This window comes from Somniosus microcephalus, chromosome 22 (genome assembly GCF_052327205.1).
Source record: "Somniosus microcephalus isolate GS21.2 chromosome 22, FLI_Smic_1.0, whole genome shotgun sequence".
Taxonomy (NCBI): Eukaryota; Metazoa; Chordata; class Chondrichthyes; order Squaliformes; family Somniosidae; genus Somniosus; species Somniosus microcephalus.
In genome coordinates this window covers 13,674,898-13,688,651 of record NC_141008.1, presented here as the reverse complement: position 1 = coordinate 13,688,651, position 13,754 = coordinate 13,674,898, and the positions used below count along the sequence as shown (strand labels likewise).

Here is a 13,754-nt window from a genome sequence, read left to right as displayed (position 1 = left end):
TCCGGGCGAATCTGCCCCAGCAATCATGCTACAACACTTATATACTGGTGTGGTCACTATCGGTATTACAGTATACAGAAGCCAAACAAATAGTGCCACACCTAAAGTAGTTCCCTTAAAGGTGAACGGTTACATTCAATAGTTCCCTTAAAGATAGACGGGTACATACACTACAGAAGGGTCGAGAGAAGTGGTGCTGAGGTAGAGCTGGGTGTCAGCAGCGTACATGTGGAAACTGACGCTGTGTTTTCAGATGATGTCATCGAGGTGCAACATGTAGGTGAGAAATAGGAGGGGCCAAGGATAGATCCTTGGGGGACCCCAGAGGTAACGATGCGGGAGCTGGAAGAGAAGCCGTTGCAGGTGATTCTCTGGCTACGATTAGATAGTTAAGAATGGAACCAGGCGAGTGCAGTCCCACCCAGCTGCACAATGGTGGAGCGGCGTTGGAGGAGGATGGAGTGGTCAACCGTGTCAAAAGCTGCAGACAAGTCAAGAAGGACAAGGGGTGATATTTGCCTTAGTCACAGTCACAAAATATGTCCTTTGTGACTTTGATAAGAGCCATCTAATTGCTGCTCTTTCTACATTATTCTCTGCTCTGTTGCAGTTTGTCCCTCCTAGTTTTCTCTGCACCTTGTCTCTCCTCTCTGCTGTTGCGTCCTGATGCCCCTCTGCCAGTGTGTGTTTCTTTGCTATTATATTTTCTTCTGCTTTTTCCCCCCCCGTCTCGAACCCCTTGCCTTTGTGTTGCAACAGGAGAATGTGAAGAAAAAAATGCTCAAACGAGAGAGAGAGAGAGACTGTGCAGGAGTGAGCAGCGAAAAGGTTGTTGATTGATTAACGGCAACGTGAGTGTGCAGAGCTGTGAGCAGCCTCTGGCGGCTGCAAAAGCCTACTGCACCTGCTTTTCCCAGGCAGTCTCCCATCCAAGTACTAACCAGGCCTGACTCAGCTTAACTTCCAGAGATCAGACGAAATCGGGCGTTTTCAGACTAGTGTGGTCGTAGGCATTTGGTGCCTGGCTTTCACTTTACCTAAAGGCACGCTGTCTGTTTTGCTTGTCTATGCATTCAGAGCATTTCCTGCTCCGTTATGGCAATTTTCTCTCCCCGCTCCAGTCCTGCTGTCCTGTTACACCTCCTGCCTCTTGCACCCTCTCCCTGTCTTGTCCCCTCCTGCTCTCCGAGATGTCACACCCTCGTCTTTCTTTCCAGTACTTACACTCACCCCGCAACTCGCTCCCGGCTCCGCCCCGCCGACACCAGAATTTTTTGGATCCAGCGCCCAACTCTGCCCTCAACCCGCGCTCCCCTCCGCTGTCTTTATCCTTTTCCACCGTACTCAGTGTCTTTCCCACAATCTCCATTTTATTCCCCACTCACAACTCTTCTGCCTCTTCCTACACTCTTTTCTCCTTCCGTTCTCCAGCTGTGTCCTCCGCCTGTTCAGCTCCACTCACACACCTACTCCTTCTCCCACCTCCTCATCCCTCAAGGGGCTCCTTCGGCCGCACAGTCACAGCAGGCAGGGTCTTTGTGACACACCCCACAACTCTCCATTCTGCAGCTCCGAGCGATGTGTCCAGACTCGCCGCAGTTATAACAGTACAGGTCTGGACAGCTTCATAAAAGATGGTCGTGTCCAAGACAATAACACCCCTTCACCTGGTTATCGTGCAGTGCCCGGAAGTACTGAACTGCTTCCGTCGTCTCAAATTTCTTACTATACGACAGCGACCTCACCCGCTCTGGGAACCGCACCTTCGCGTAACGGCTTCTATCTGCTACCTGTGTGCCTGGATAATATCTACTCCTTATTACCAAGCAGATTTTAATGTACCACGACTCCAATTTTTTCATTAGCACATTTTCCTCGATATTAAATTCATCCTGGGCACATTTTGCTCTGAGGGGCCCGGCACTCCGAGCCCATTGCTGCCCATGTTTAAGCCAGGTCTCCGTTATAGCCACTGAATCATAACCCCATGTGGCAACTTGTGCCTGCAACTCATCGAACTTATTGGTAACACTCGGTGCATTAACACACATGCATTCCAACAGCATGTTAGTTGGCTTTGCTTTTTCCCCAACAATAACTTGAATTTATATAGCACCTTTAACATAGTAAGACGTCCCAAAGTGCTTCATAGAAACATTATGAAACAAAATTTGACACCGAGCCACGTAAGAAGAAATTCGGGCAGATGACCAAAAGCTTGGTCAAAGAGGTAGGTTTTAAGGAGCGTCTTAAAGGATGAAAGTGAGGTAGAGTGGCGGACAAGTTTAAGGAGGGAACTTCAGAGCTTAGGGCCTTAGCAACAGAAGTCACGGCCACCAAATGTTGAGTGATTATAATCAGGGATGCTCAAGAGGCCAGAATTAGAGGAGCGCAGATATCTCGGGGGGTTGTGGAGCTGGACTAGATTACAGCGATAGGGAGGGGTCAGGCCATGGAGCGATGCGAAAACAAGGATAAGTATTTTGAAATCGAGGCGTTACTTAACCGGGAGCCAATGTAGGTCAGCGAGCACAGGGGTGATGGGTGAACGGTGTTATGTTCATTAATAAATAGACATTCTTATTATGAACACAGCTAGCTTTTGGTAGTTACTTTATTGAGCACATGTGGTCTAGGTACTGTATCTTGTAGAGGCTTCCATCTTGACTCTTGCCTTGTGGGTACTCTAGCCTCATGGGTAATGTAGTCTTAATATATATACAGCTGGGTAGTGTAGTCTTAATACATACAGCTATATACAGCTCTACACAGCTCTACGGCTCCACCTAGTGTCCACTATGGAATGACATGTTTTTGATCGTTACATCCCCCTTTCTTTGAGGCTTTTTGAAGACATGGATACCCTTTGGCCTTTTCATCCTTGATGGGCTCTCTGCTTCATCACCTGAGTCATCTGGTCTGCTTATGGCACAGTTTATATGGTAGACTCTCTTGACCAGTTCTAAGTCTTCACAAGCTTTGTCACCTAGTATCGAATCAAGTCTTTCAGCCACAACAGAAAACATGAGATGATGCACTTTGTCTTTGACTGTCACTTTAAGTCTGCATACACCTAAGCTATCTATTTTCTGTCCATTATATTTCTTCAGTAGTACTGACTTTTTCTGTATTTTGGGCTTTTCTTTCATATTGTTAATGTCACTCATACTGATTAAGTTTGCTTTTGCCCCAGTGTCTAGTTTCAAGGAAACTAATGCTCCATTTACCTGCAGTGGGATCATCCATTTGTCCCTTTTTACTGCATTGACTTTATGTTCAGCATTGTCCATTTCTGAAGGCTGCACATTTTCTGTATCTTTTTTGATATCGTCACATGACACCATTCCGACAAAAAATGTCTCACTTAAATCAGTGTCCTCAATTACATTAACTCGTTGCCCTTTCTTAGTTTGTACTTTTGAAAAGCATTGTTTGGCAAAGTGATTCTTTCCATTACACTTTGTGCACATTTTTCCATACGCTGGGCATTGTCTTAACTGGTGTTTGTAACCACAGTGTTTACAATTAAAAATTTCATCCTTCGATTGCTTTTCATTTCTGTTCTGCCCACGTTTCTTCCCATTGTAGGACACAGCACCGACAGCAGCATTTTCACTCATTACAATCGCATCATTATTGATTTCACTGAAAGTCTTCGCCTGCTTTCGAGCTAGCTCGCTGGCTTGGCATATTTTCACTGCATTTTCCAAATTTAGTTCGGTTTCTCTCAACAGACGTTCCCTGACTTTTTTATCATGAATACCAAACACAATCTGGTCACGAATCATGGATGATTTCAGCTCAGAGAAATTACATGTCTGTGCTTTCAGTTCCAGATCAGTTATAAAGCTAACAAAAGTCTAATTTTGTTGCTGTGTCCGAGAACGGACGATGTATCTTTCATACGTCTCATTCTTTTTGAGAGAGCAATGTGCATCAAATTTTTTTAGCACATCTTCTAATTTTTCTCTGTTCTCCGCTGTATTAAATACAAATGTATTAAATACCTCTATCGCCTGTGGGCCTGCAACCGTGAGCAGCAACGCTATCTTCCTTGCGTGTGGCTTCGTACCGAATCCGATGTCTGCAATGTAGAGTTCGAATTGCTGTTTAAAAGTCTGCCAGTTGTAGTCGATTTTTTCTGTGAGATTCAAACGCTCTGGTGGCTTCAAATTCTCCATGTCGCTTTTCACAATTTTCACCAGATCTTCCCCACTCCTGGTACCATGTTATGTTCATTAATAAATAGACATTCTTATTATGAACACAGCTAGCTTTTGCTAGTTACTTTATTGAGCACATGTGGACTAGGTACTGTATCTTGTAGAGGCTTCCATCTTGACTCTTGCCTTGTGGGTACTCTAGCCTCATGGGTAATGTAGTCTTAATATATATACAGCTGGGTAGTGTAGTCTTAATACATACAGCTATATACAGCTCTACACAGCTCTATGGCTCCACCTACTGTCCACTATGGAATGACATGTTTTTGATCATTACAAACGGGACTTGGTGTGAGTTAGGACACAGGAAGCAGAGTTTTGGATGACCTCAAGTTGACTTAGGGAAGAATGTGTGAGGCCAACCAGGAGCGCGTTGGAATAGACAAGTCTAGAGGTAACAAAGGCATGGATGAACGTTTCATCAGCGAATGAGCTGAGGCGGTGACGGAGACGGGCAATGTTACGGAAGTGAAAATAGGCGGTCTTGGTTATGCTGTGGATATGTGGTCGGAAGCTCATTTCAGGGTCAAATATGACACCAAGGTTGCGAACAGTGTGGTTCAGCCTCAGACACGTTAGGGAGCGGGGTGGAGTGGGTGGCTAGGATACAGAGTTTATGGCGGGGACCAAAGACAATGGCTTCGGTCTTCCCAATATATAGTTGGAGGAAATTTCTGCTCATCCTCTGACAAGCAGTCTGGCAATTTAGACACCGTGGAAGGGTCGAGAGAAGTGGTGTTGAGGTAGAGCTGGGTGTCAGCAGCGTACATGTGGAAACTGACGCTGTGTTTTCGGATGATGTCGTCGAGGTGCAACATGCAGATGAGAAATAGGAGGGGCCAAGGATAGATCCTTGGGGGACCCCAGAGGTAACGATGCGGGAGCTGCAAGAGAAGCCGTTGCAGGTGATTCTCTGGCTACGATTAGATAGTTAAGAATGGAACCAGGCGAGTGCAGTCCCACCCAGCTGCACAATGGTGGAGCGGCGTTGGAGGAGGGTGGAGTGGTCAACCGTGTCAAAAGCTGCAGACAAGTCAAGAAGGACAAGGGGTGATATTTGCCTTAGTCACAGTCACAAAATATGTCCTTTGTGACTTTTATAAGAGCCACCTAATTGCTGCTCTTTCTACATTATTCTCTGCTCTGTTGCAGTTTGTCCCTCCTAGTTTTCTCTGCACCTTGTCTCTCCTCTCTGCTGCTGCGTCCTGATGCCCCTCTGCCAGTGTGTGTTTCTTTGCTGTTATATTTTCTTCTGCTTTTTCCCCCCCCTGTCTCGAACCCCTTGCCTTTGTGTTGCAACAGGAGAATGTGAAGAAAAAAATGCTCAAACGAGAGAGAGAGAGAGACTGTGCAGGATTGAGCAGCGAAAAGGTTGTTGATTGATTAACGGCAACGTGAGTGTGCAGAGCTGTGAGCAGCCTCTGGCGGCCGCAAAAGCCTACTGCACCTGGTATTCCCAGGCGGTCTCCCATCCAAGTATTACCCAAGCCTGACACTGATTAGTTTCCGAGATCAAACAAGAATCAGGCCTTTTCAGACTAGTGTGGCCATAGGCATTTGGTGCCTGGCTTTCACTTTACTTAAAGGCACGCTGTCTGTTTTGCTTGTCTATGCATTCAGAGCATTTCCTGCTCAGTTATGGCAATTTCCTCTCCCCGCTCCAATCCTGCTGTCCTTTTACACCTCCTGCCTCTTGCACCCTCTCCCTGTCTTGTCCCCTCCTGCTCTCCGAGATGTCACACCCTCGTCTTTCTTTCCAGTACTTACACTCACCCCGCAACTCGCTCCCGGCTCCGCCCCGCCGACACCAGAATTTTTTGGATCCAGCGCCCAACTCTGCCCTCAACCCGCGCTCCCCTCCGCTGTCTTTATCCTTTTCCACCGTACTCAGTGTCTTTCCCACCATCTCCATTTTGTTCCCCACTCACAACTCTTCTGCCTCTTCCGTTCTCCAGCTGTGTCCTCTGCCTGTCCAGCTCCACTCACACACCTACTCCTTCTCCCACCTCCTCATCCCTCAAGGGGCTCCTTCGGCTGCACAGTCACAGCAGGCAGGGTCTTTGTGACACACCCCACAACTCTCCATTCTGCAGCTCCGAGCGATGTGTCCAGACTCGCCGCAGTTATAACAGTACAGGTCTGGACAGCTTCATAAAAGATGGTCGTGTCCAAGACAATAACACCCCTTCACCTGGTTATCGTGCAGTGCCCGGAAGTACTGAACTCCTTCCGTCGTCTCAAATTTCATACTATACGACAGCGACCTCACCCGCTCTGGGAACCGCACCTTCGCGTAACGGCTTCTATCTGCTACCCGTGTGCCTGGATAATATCTACTCCTTATTACCAAGCAGATTTTAATGTACCACGACTCCAATTTTTTCATTAGCACATTTTCCTCGATATTAAATTCATCCTGGGCACATTTTGCTCTGAGGGGCCCGGCACTCCGAGCCCATTGCTGCCCATGTTTAAGCCAGGTCTCCGTTATAGCCACTGAATCATAACCCCATGTGGCAACTTGTGCCTGCAACTCATCGAACTTATTGGTAACACTCGGTGCATTAACACACATGCATTCCAACAGCATGCTAGTTCGCTTTGCTTTTTCCCCAACAATAACTTGAATTTATATAGCACCTTTAACATAGTAAGACGTCCCAAAGTGCTTCATAGAAAGGTTATGAAACAAAATTTGACACCGAGCAACATAAGAAGAAATTCGGGCAGATGACCAAAAGCTTGGTCAAAGAGGTAGGTTTTAAGGAGCGTCTTAAAGGATGAAAGTGAGGGAGAGTGGCGGACAAGTTTTAAGGAGGGAACTTCAGAGCTTAGGGCCTAGACAACAGAAGTCACGGCCACCAAATGTTGAGTGATTATAATCAGGGATGCTCAAGAGGCCAGAATTAGAGGAGCGCAGATATCTCGGGGGGTTGTGGAGCTGGACTAGATTACAGCGATAGGGAGGGGTCAGGCCATGGAGCGATGCGAAAACAAGGATAAGTATTTTGAAATCGAGGCGTTACTTAACCGGGAGCCAATGCAGGTCAGCGAGCACAGTGGTGATGGGTGAGCGGTGTTATGTTCATTAATAAATAGACATTCTTATTATGAACACAACATTGCTCTCCCTAAAGGAATGAGACGTACGAAAGATACATCTTCCGTTCTCGGACACAGCAACAAAATTAGACTTTTGTTAGCTTTATAACTGATCTGAAACTGAAAGCACAGACATGTAATTTCTCTGAGCTGAAATCAGCCATGATTCGTGACCAGATTGTGTTTGGTATTCATGATAAAAAAGTCAGGGAACGTCTGTTGAGAGAAACCGAACTAAATTTGGAAAATGCAGTGAAAATATGCCAAGCCAGCGAGCTAGCTCGAAAGCAGGCGAAGACTTTCAGTGAAATCAATAATGATGCGATTGTAATGAGTGAAAATGCTGCTGTCGGTGCTGTGTCCTACAAGGGGAAGAAACGTGGGCAGAACAGAAATGAAAAGCAATCGGAGAATGAAATTTTTAATTGTAAACGCTGTGGTTACAAACACCAGTTAAGACAATGCCCAGTGTATGGGAAAATGTGCATAAAGTGTAATGGAAAGAATCACTTTGCCAAACAATGCTTTTCAAAAGTACAAACTAAGAAAGGGCAACGAGTTAATGTAATTGAGGACACTGATTTAAGTGAGACATTTTTTGTCGGAATGGTGTCATGTGACGATATCAAAAAAGATACAGAAAATGTGCAGCCCTCAGAAATGGACAATGCTGAACAAAAAGCCAATGCAGTAAAAGTGGACAAATGGATGATCCCACTGCAGGTAAATGGAGCATTAGTTACCTTGAAACTAGACACTGGGGCAAAAGCAAACTTAATCAGTATGAGTGACATTAACAATATGAAAGAAAAGCCCAAAATACAGAAAAAGTCAGTACTACTGAAGAAATATAATGGACAGAAAATAGATAGCTTAGGTGTATGCAGACTTAAAGTGACAGTCAAAGACAAAGTGCATCATCTCATGTTTTCTGTTGTGGCTGAAAGACTTGATTCGATACTAGGTGACAAAGCCTGTGAAGACTTAGAACTGGTCAAGAGAGTCTACCATATAAACTGTGCCATAAGCAGACCAGATGACTCAGGTGATGAAGCAGAGAGCCCATTAAGGACGAAAAGGCCAAAGGGTATCCATGTCTTCAAAAAGCCTCAAAGAAAGGGGGATGTAATGATCAAAAACATGTCATTCCATAGTGGACACTAGGTGGAGCCGTAGAGCTGTGTAGAGCTGTATATAGCTGTATGTATTAAGACTACACTACCCAGCTGTATATATATTAAGACTACATTACCCATGAGGCTAGAGTACCCACAAGGCAAGAGTCAAGATGGAAGCCTCTACAAGATACAGTACCTAGTCCACATGTGCTCAATAAAGTAACTACCAAAAGCTAGCTGTGTTCATAATAAGAATGTCTATTTATTAATGAACATAACACCGTTCACCCATCACCCCTGTGCTCGCTGACCTACATTGGCTCCCGGTTAAGTAACGCCTCGATTTCAAAATACTTATCCTTGTTTTCGCATCGCTCCATGGCCTGACCGCTCCCTATCGTTGTAATCTAGTCCAGCTCCACAACCCCCCTGAGATATCTGCGCTCCTCTAATTCTGGCCTCTTCAGCATCCCTGATTATAATCACTCAACATTTGGTGGCCGTGACTTCTGTTGCCTAGGCCCTAAGCTCTGAAGTTCCCTCCTTAAACCTGTCCGCCACTCTACCTCACTTTCATCCTTTAAGACGCTCCTTAAAACCTACCTGTTTGACCAAGCTTTTGGTCATCTGCCCGAATTTCTTCTTACGTGGCTCGGTGTCAAATTTTGTTTCATAACGTTCCTATGAAGCACTTTGGGGCGTCTTACTATGTTAAAGGTGCTATATAAATTCAAGTTATTGTTGGGGGAAAAGCAAAGCGAACTAGCATGCTGTTGGAATGCATGTGTGTTAATGCACCGAGTGTTACCAATAAGTTCGATGAGTGGCAGGCACATGTTGCCACATGGGGTTATGATTCAGTGGCTATAACGGAGACCTGGCTTAAACATGGGCAGCAATGGGCTTGCAGTGCCGGGCCCCTCAGAGCAAAATGTGCCCAGGATGAATTTAATATCGAGGAAAATGTGCTAATGAAAAAATTGGAGTCGTGGTACATTAAAATCTGCTTGGTAATAAGGAGTAGATATTATCCAGGCACACGGGTAGTAGATAGAAGCCGTTACGCGAAGGTGCGGTTCCCAGAGCGGGTGAGGTCGCTGTCGTGTAGTATGAAATTTGAGACGACGGAAGGAGTTCAGTACTTCCGGGCACTGCATGATAACCAGGTGAAGGGGTGTTATTGTCTTGGACACGACCATCTTTTATGAAGTTGTCCAGACCTGTACTGTTATAACTGCGGCGAGTCTGGGCACATCGCTCGTAGCTGCAGAATGGAGAGTTATGGGGTGTGTCACAAAGACCCTGCCTGCTGTGACTGTGCGGCCGAAGGAGCCCCTTGAGGGATGAGGAGGTGGGAGAAGGAGTAGGTGTGTGAGTGGAGCTGAACAGGCGGAGGACACAGCTGGAGAACGGAAGGAGAAAAGAGTGTAGGAAGAGGCAGAAGAGTTGTGAGTGGGGAGCAAAATGGAGATGGTGGTAAAGACACTGAGTACGGTGGAAAAGGATAAAGACAGCGGAGGGGAGCGCGGGTTGAGGGCAGAGTTGGGCGCTGGATCCAAAAAATTCTGGTGTCGGCGGGGCGGAGCCGGGAGTGAGTTGCGGGGTGAGTGTAAGTACTGGAAAGAAAGGCGAGGGTGTGACATCTCGGAGAGCAGGAGGGGACAAGACAGGGAGAGGGTGCAAGAGGCAGGAGGTGTAAAAGGACAGCAGGACTGGAACGGGGAGAGAAAATTGCCATAACTGAGCAGGAAATGCTCTGAATGCATGGACAAGCAAAACAGACAGCGTGCCTTTAAGTAAAGTGAAAGCCAGGCACAAAATGCCTACAGTCACACTAGTCTGAAAACGCCTGATCTCGTCTGATTTCGGGAGCTAAGCAGAGTCAGGCCTGGTTAGTATTTGGATGGGAGACTTCCTGGGAATACCAGGTGCAGTAGGCTTTTGCGGCCGCCAGAGGCTGCTCACAGCTCTGCACACTCACGTTGCCGTTAATCAATCAACAACCTTTTCGCTGCTCACCCCTGCACAGTCTCTCGCTCTCTCTCTCCTTTGAGCATTTTTTTCTTCACATTCTCCTGTTGCAACACAAAGGCAAGGGGTTCGAGACGGGGGGGGAAAAAGCAGAAGAAAATATAATAGCAAAGAAACACACACTGGCAGAGGGGCATCAGGACGCAGCAGCAGAGAGGAGAGACAAGGTGCAGAGAAAACTAGGAGGGACAAACTGCAACAGAGCAGAGAATAATGTAGAAAGAGCAGCAATTAGATGGCTCTTATCAAAGTCACAAAGGACATATTATGTGACTGTGACTAAGGCAAATATCATCCCTTGTCCTTCTTGACTTGTCTGCAGCTTTTGACACAGTTGACCACTCCATCCTCCTCCAACGCCGCTCCACCATTGTGCAGCTGGGTGGGACTGCACTCGCCTGGTTCCTTTCTTAACTATCTAATCATAGCCAGAGAGTCACCTGCAATGGCTTCTCTTCCAGCTCCCTCATCGTTACCTCTGGGGTCCCCCAAGGATCTATCCTTGGCCCCTCCTATTTCTCATCTACATGTTGCATCTCGACGACATCATCCGAAAACACAGCGTCAGTTTCCACATGTACGCTGCTGACACCCAGCTCTACCTCAGCACCACTTCTCTCGACCCTTCCACGGTGTCTAAATTGTCAGACTGCTTGTCAGAGGATGAGCAGAAATTTCCTCCAACTAAGTATTGGGAAGACCGAAGCCATTGTCTTCGGTCCCCGCCATAAACTCTGTATCCTAGCCACCGACTCCATCCCGCTCCCTAACGTGTCTGAGGCTGAACCACACTGTTCGCAACCTTGGTGTCATATTTGACCCTGAAATGAGCTTCCGACCACATATCCACAGCATAACCAAGACCGCCTATTTCCACTTCCGTAACATTGCCCGTCTCCGCCCCCGCCTCAGCTCATTCGCTGATGAAACGTTCATCCATGCCTTTGTTACCTCTAGACTTGTCTATTCCAACGCGCTCCTGGTTGGACTCACACATTCTTCCCTAAGTCAACTTGAGGTCATTCAAAACTCTGCTTCCTGTGTCCTAACTCACACCAAGTCCCATTTGCAACGATCAAAAACATGTCATTCCATAGTGGACAGTAGGTGGAGCCGTAGAGCTGTGTAGAGCTGTATATAGCTGTATGTATTAAGACTACACTACCCAGCTGTATATATATTAAGACTACATTACCCATGAGGCTAGAGTACCCACAAGGCAAGAGTCAAGATGGAAGCCTCTACAAGATACAGTACCTAGTCCACATCTGCTCAATAAAGTAACTAGCAAAAGCTAGCTGTGTTCATAATAAGAATGTCTATTTATTAATGAACATAACATGGTACCAGGAGTGGGGAAGATCTGCTGAAAATTGTGAAAAGCGACATGGAGAATTTGAAGCCACCAGAGCGTTTGAATCTCACAGAAAAAATCGACTACAATTGGCAGACTTTTAAACAGCAATTCGAACTCTACATTGCAGCCATCGGATTCGGTACGAAGCCACACGCAAGGAAGATAGCGTTGCTGCTCACGGTTGCAGGCCCACAGGCGATAGAGGTATTTAATACATTTGTATTTAATCCAGCGGAGAACAGAGAAAATTAGAAGATGTGCTAAATAAATTTGATGCACATTGCTCTCCCAAAAAAATGAGACGTATGAAAGGTACATCTTCCGTTCTCGGACACAGCAACAAAATTAGACTTTTGTTAGCTTTATAACTGATCTGAAACTGAAAGCACAGACATGTATTTTCTCTGAGCTGAAATCATCCATGATTCGTGACCAGATTGTGTTTGGTATTCATGATAAAAAAAGTCAGGGAACGTCTGTTGAGAGAAACCGAACTAAATTTGGAAAATGCAGTGAAAATATGCCAAGCCAGCGAGCTAGCTCGAAAGCAGGCGAAGACTTTCAGTGAAATCAATAATGATGCAATTGTAATGAGTGAAAATGCTGCTGTCGGTGCTGTGTCCTACAAGGGGAAGAAACGTGGGCAGAACAGAAATGAAAAGCAATCGGAGAATGAAATTTTTAATTGTAAACGCTGTGGTTACAAACACCAGTTAAGACAATGCCCAGTGTATGGGAAAATGTGCACAAAGTGTAATGGAAAGAATCACTTTGCCAAACAATGCTTTTCAAAAGTACAAACTAAGAAAGGGCAACGAGTTAATGTAATTGAGGACACTGATTTAAGTGAGACATTTTTTGTCGGAATGGTGTCATGTGACAATATCAAAAAAGATACAGAAAATGTGCAGCCCTCAGAAATGGACAATGCTGAACATAAAGTCAATGCAGTAAAAGTGGACAAATGGATGATCCCACTGCAGGTAAATGGAGCATTAGTTACCTTGAAACTAGACACTGGGGCAAAAGCAAACTTAATCAGTATGAGTGACATTAACAATATGAAAGAAAAGCCCAAAACACAGAAAAAGTCAGTACTACTGAAGAAATATAATGGACAGAAAATAGATAGCTTAGGTGTATGCAGACTTAAAGTGACAGTCAAAGCAAAGTGCATCATCTCATGTTTTCTGTTGTGGCTGAAAGACTTGATTCGATACTAGGTGACAAAGCTTGTGAAGACTTAAAACTGGTCAAGAGAGGCTACCATATAAACTGTGCCATAAGCAGACCAGATGACTCAGGTGATGAAGCAGAGAGCCCATCAAGGATGAAAAGGCCAAAGGGTATCCATGTCTTCAAAAAGCCTCAAAGAAAGGGGGATGTAACGATCAAAAACATGTCATTCCATAGTGGACACTAGGTGGAGCCGTACCGCCCGCCCGCAGCGGCCGTCCATCAGCCGCGCGATACGCGGGGGACCTCAGCAACGGCACCGGACCTCAGGCGCTAGGCAGTGGGAGGGGCCAGAGAGAGGGACAGAGGGGAGTGGGGGAGCGGGGGAGTGGGGGAGGGGAGGGGTGGGGGGGAGAGGGAGACAGGGGAGGGAGGGGAGGGAGACAGGGGAGGGAGGGGAGGGAGAGAGGGGAGGGGAGGGAGGGAGAGAGGGGAGGGGAGGGAGAGAGGGGAGGGAGGGATAGGACAGGGGGGACACACAGGGGCAGGGAGACCAAATGCCCCAAAATTGCCCTCGCGCCCCAAAATTGCCCTCGCAACGCGGTGTAAGGGAACTAAGGTAAATATTTTAATGATGTGTTAGGGAATTAAATAACAATTTAATGGCGGGGGGGAGAGCCTCGGGAAATCGCGGGGGGGGAGAGCCTTGGGAAATCGCGGGGGGGGAGAGCCTCGGGAAATCACGGG

The 13,754-nt window shown here is 46.4% G+C and overlaps 2 pseudogenes; one reads left to right on the top strand and one right to left on the bottom strand.

Annotated features, from left to right (window-relative positions):
* Positions 1-892: 892 nt before the first annotated feature.
* On the bottom strand, positions 893-1,012 carry LOC147102046 (5S ribosomal RNA; annotated as a pseudogene).
* Positions 1,013-10,264: 9,252 nt separating this feature from the next.
* On the top strand, positions 10,265-10,383 carry LOC147102045 (5S ribosomal RNA; annotated as a pseudogene).
* Positions 10,384-13,754: the final 3,371 nt, after the last annotated feature.